The sequence below is a fragment of the Charadrius vociferus genome, unplaced genomic scaffold (genome assembly GCF_000708025.1).
Source record: "Charadrius vociferus isolate BGI_N301 unplaced genomic scaffold, ASM70802v2 scaffold722, whole genome shotgun sequence".
NCBI lineage: Eukaryota > Metazoa > Chordata > Aves > Charadriiformes > Charadriidae > Charadrius > Charadrius vociferus.
The window spans coordinates 1,186,306-1,191,994 of NW_009647220.1; positions in this window are offsets into that span (position 1 = coordinate 1,186,306).

A 5,689-nucleotide genomic window follows, 5' to 3' on the forward strand; every position below is an offset into this window, starting at 1 on the left:
CATACAGCTTGCACTACCAAATGCTTTGTTCTTTTTAATTCCCTTGATTATAAAAGGAATTCCTAAAAAAACTCATTTTAGATCCTTTAGAACAATGTAAATTGCATTACTAGATTGGAACATAAATTTTTACTGTTCAGGATGTTTTTCTACCTAAGGAAAAGTCTAATGAATTGCACTAAGGATCACACTTGAACAGTGAATCATCTAGACAAATATTTAAGAAACAGAAAAAACAACTTTGTTTTGCATTATTTAGGGTCTGAAAAAAACCAAATAGGCTTCTAAAACTAATGGAGTTGCACTGAAGCAGTTCTTCTACACGCCTTCCCATCAATTAAGTCATTGGAGAAGGAAGAAATGCCAGTCCTAATTTTATCTCAATTTGAAACCTACTCTAAAGCCTACTGAAGTCAATGTAAAAACACCATTTACTTTAAAGGGCCCTGGAGGCCCTGTAGCCACTTGCTTTTGCAGCATTTGATTTTTGGTACAGGAAAGCTATGGAGTGAGTCATCTACAAGCCCATACGCTCTCAAAAAGAGTGGTAAAACTGCCACGTAAGATGCCAACGGCCCCCCTGTTGCAGGACTGTCACAGAAAAACAGACATAAGATCAATTCATAAAAGATAATGTCATAACACATAAACTAGAAGGCTTAATTAAGTCCACATGGCATATTTTTTTCTGGCATTTCCTGATCCTCAAGTGCTTAGCTTTGCTTTTAAAAGGGGAGAGCAACATGAAATATGTCAGAGTTATTTAGAAACCAATCCACAAGCAGACAATCCATTCCAGAAAACACTTGGGGATACCAAACACAGACATCAACAAGGCAGAAGGGGGTTTATTACATAGACATCTGCCTTTCACTGCTCACTTAAGTGAGCAGTAGACTTTTCTGTCTACTGTAGGCCACAGTGAAGTAAAGGCTGTGACAGAACACAGCATATGGCAGTGGGCTCTGTCTGCACAAAGGAGCTTTGCTCATCCACTTTCAGTTCATGTCACATGGGAGAGCAATTATTCCCCAATGATGGCTGCTGGAACAGGCATACAATACTCAGATCTTTGTAATAAGTACACTAAATGCACAAAGTTCGTGTGCCAGAAAGCGCAGCAAGAGCAGCAGAGGTGATGGGAGGCGAGCACTTGGTTAATGAAGCTTTTTTTCACTGGGAACTCTGCTATAAATTATAGATGTAGAAGAATTAAAACAAACAAAAAAAACCAAACAAAACCAAAAAACCAAAACCAAACCAAGACTGTAGCACAGCTAGTAACTGCTCCTTTACTCATCTTTCCTGTTTTCTGCCACCTCTGCCTACCCTCTTTTCTACCTTTAGCTCAGTCTCAATTTCTGCTCTTTATTTGGACTAAGATGACCAATCTTCTAATAAATTTCCTTGTTCAAGTAGCTACCGGCCTTGAGAGCTTCTCAAAACACTCTGCTCTCCCTACAACAACAGTTCTTTTAGTTTGGTTGTTTCTTTGTTTTGCTTTGGTTTTGGGGGGAAGGCGGGGGGGGCTTGTTGGTTTGATTCAAAAAGAAAACCTCCCTTGGCTTTTGCTCCCTGCATCCAAGTCTTCTTGCTCAGGAGGCTCCCTATCATCAGCTTGATGTCCAGATGGAGATCAGAGTGACAAATGGCGTCCCTCAGGAGTCTGTAGTGGGACCAGCACAGTTTAATATCTTAATCAATGACATAGACAGCAGGATTGAGTGCACCCTCAGCAAGTTTGCAGATGACACCAAGGTGAGTGGTGTGGTTGACACACCTGAGGGACAGGATACCATCCAGAGGGACATGGACAGGCTCAAGAAGCAGGCCCATGTGATCTTCATGAGCCAAGTGCAAGGTCCTGCACCTGGGTCAGGGCAACCCCCAATTATCAATACAGGCTGGGGGATGAAGGGATTGAGAGCAGCCCTGCCCAGAAGGACTTGGGGGTACTGGTGGACAAAAAGCTGGACATGAGCCGGCAATGTGCACTCGCAGCTCAGAAAACCAACCATGTCCTGGGCTACATTAAAAGAAGCGGGGCCAGTAGGTCAACAGAAGTGATTCTGCCCCTCTTCTCCACTCTGGTAAGACCCCAGCTGGAGCACTGCGTCCAGCTCTGGGGTCCCCAACACAGGAAAGGCATGGACCCGCTGGAGCAGGTCCAGAGGAAGGCCACAAAAAAGATCAGAGGTATGGAACACCTGTCCTAAAAAAAGAATTGGGGTTGAGAGAATTGGGGTTGTTCAGCCTGCAGAAGAGAAAGCTCCACGGAGACCTTATTGTGGCCTTTCAATACTTACAGGGCGCTTATAAGAAAGATGGGGACAAACTTTTTAGTGGGGCCTGTTGCAATAGGACAAGGGGTAATGGTTTTAAATGGAAAGGGGGAAGATTTAAACTAGATATAAGAAAGACTTTTTCTTTTTGCAAAGAGGGTGGTGAAACACTGGAACACGTTGCCCAGAAAGGTGGTATATGCGCCATCCCTGGAAACGTTGAAGGTCAGGTTGGACGGGGCACTGAACAGCCTGATCTAGTTGAAGATGTCCCTGCTTATTGCAGGGGGGGGTTGGACTAGATGACCTTTAAAGGTCTCTTCCAACACAAACCATTCTATGATTCTATGAAGTAGACAGGCTGGATGCTAAGGAATTAGCCATTGTACACAAAACCTGACCTGACCCTGTAGCTCTCAGCTGAAGTATGTTGAAAGGCTCTGAAGCAAAGACACATGCAGCCTGGTGAGCAGTCAGAGCTATGAGATACCCTGGCATACTCAGCTGGGTTTCAGTCTACTCTATTCTTTGGAACAGAAGATTGATACTCTACCAAATTTCAATTCTCTCATCTACAACACAGAAAAGCTAGTCTTGTTCAAAGAAAAGACCACTGTATTTTATTTTAAAAGTATAAAAATGTCCCTTTCTTGGAACCTTACTTGGCTTTCCTTTGTAGTTAGGAGGTTGCATGTGGTATGAAACAAATTCCAGCATAAAAGTTTATCAAAAATCAGCAAGCAATTCAGAATATTGTAGTGTAAACTGTCAGATGACCTTAATAATAACTGGTACTATGCTTTCCTCTTTAGTGTAAAGGGATGCAAAACAGCATCTCAGCTTCTTTAAGATCAGAGGTACTGAAGACAAGGTGTTGTTAAATCTGCAGCAAGAAAAGCGTACATTCTGAAGAAAACAAATTAAGTTTTAGGTTAACATCAGATTATGCCTACATTAAGAGAAGCATTTGTCTCCCCCCATCCAAAATATCAGAAGATAACCAAACTCCAGGAGCTTACTATTATTTTTGGTTTTTAAAATAACATTTAAACTTACTTTCAGCAACCACCAAGATGAACTTCTGCTGGCATTACTGCCTGAAATACTTTAATGTGACTCATCAATTTGCCCAGGACAGTGTGAAAGGCTCTCCACATTCTGAAGAAATTAAGTGCTTAATTTAATCCACATGTCTGTCATCAGGTTTTTTTAATTATTCATTTATCCATGAGAACAGAAGGTTGCAGGTCTGGAGTTTGTATATAGACACAGAAGTGGAGAACAGGACAGAAGACACTTGCCATGTTTGTTTATTTTGCCAGGCAAACTCAACACATACATGAAGTGGGAAAGCTGTTAAGATACATACTTTTCCCCCTCCTTCTCCAACCCCCCCAAAAAACCCAAACTCCACAAAAAAAAAAAAAAAAAACCCCAACTCAGTCAAGCAATCACATTATATAAGAGCACAGGATCACCTAACACTGGCATTGTCACAAGTTTCTGAAATGGCACCTGGCAGCTCAATCAATACCTCTCAGTGCTGTTCACACACTTACCCACCAAGAAGCACCGAGTGATCAATCAGTTCCAGTGGGACACATATCAGATCAAATGGTGGTGATAGGGGCTATCTAAACCCTTCACAACCAGGACATAACTCAATAAATCTTTTTAGTATTAAGGTATTTGACAGTTTAGCTTCTTTACAGAATTAAAAAGGAGCAGCTCATCCGAACAGTTTCATCATAGAGGTTTGGCCCTGGAAACATTCTCCCCATTAAAGAGCTGGCCAAGAGGACAGATACCTTACTCATTCACAAATAACTCAGTGAGCTGCAATACTAGTTCTCACAGATATGTTGCAGCATCCTTCGAAGAGACCATGACAAGGGGAGATGTAAAAGAAAACCATGATTTGTTTGTTAGATGCTGTGTTATTTTTTTCCCCTTAATATTACATTTCAACCATTGCATTCATCAATAAACTTAGCAGGACACTGCCTGACATTTTAAAAAATGCAATCAATTATGAAAAGTCATGCTGTTTCAGAAAAATTTATCCCACACTGAAAATATGAATGTAGTGACTCTTTTCAAGCTTTTAAGCTAATCTTATTATTATCCATATAATAATGTCCAGGGGCATAATAGCGTCCAGAGGCATCCAACCATTGTGTTAGTCACAGTGGAGTAAATCTGTAGGAAAAAAAATAATTGCATTGACCTTATCTAAAGTTTTCTGACAGAAACATGTGAAATCCAGTCTTTCAGCCATGGGTGTTTGTTCAGTGCCGTCCTTTTACAGGGACTGAAGAACAAGCAGGATTCTGGCCTCTGCTCTCAAGTCCACTCCCACCACAACTGCTAACCCACAGAGCTTACTTAGACTACCACAGGGCAGTATTCTCACACACGAGTCAAAGCAATCTTATTCTTGGATGGTATGGGTCCCCTTCCCAATAGCTGAGAGGTACTCCAGTTCTGCCTCACTCAGGAGCTGGCTGCAATAGCCAAAATGCAGAGCAAATCCTGAGCAGAAGTGGAAAGGGCAGGTACCATTCTTGGGAATCACATAACAATCCATTTTCCTTTTGAAACCTTGGTGAAGTTTATCAATTCACACTTATCCTGAGAGAAGATTATTTCTTTTCTACTTGTGTACAAAGAGAAGACTGTGAAGTGAAAGAAATTAAGGCTAAAAGTGTAGCCCTGCATCCACATGCACCCGTACTTACTGTATCTTATTTCAGAAGATCAGCTGTTTTATACGTGAAAGTGTTAGCAGCTCCTTTCATCTGAAGTGAAGGGAGCCTTATCAGCACAACCGTGGCCAGGTTTAAACCTTTATGCAAACAAGTCTTGCTTAGAAGAATCTAATTCCAATCTCTTTATTGCTCACCTAAGGCATTTATTGCACTTGATAGGCTATGAAGAAGGGCAGCCAGATTGATCCCAAGATTATAGGATTGGAACTAATGGGAACTGTTATAAAATTTTAATATATGCCATCTTCCAGACGAAAGGAGACTCCAGGGGGAACTGACCTTTGAGTGCACAAACCTTAATAACATGTCAACAGTAGGGTTACATTTTCAATATAAAAACGCATGACAAAATTAGGGAGATTGCACTACAGTTGTACTGTATAGAAATAACTCTCCAAAGAGAGGTTTCTGCTAGACTTAAATGAATTTACAGGTTATATAAACAGGCCAAAAAAATGCTGATATAGTTGCCATTGATGTCACGTAAATCTGTGCCAAACAGAACTCTTTTCACAGCTGATGCGCCATCTTATCTTAACTTCTGATTATACACTCACAGTATTAACACTCTTTTTAGCAGCACAGTCCTTCTTCAATTTGTACCTTTCCATGCACAATCACTGTTAAGGGGGGGGGAGG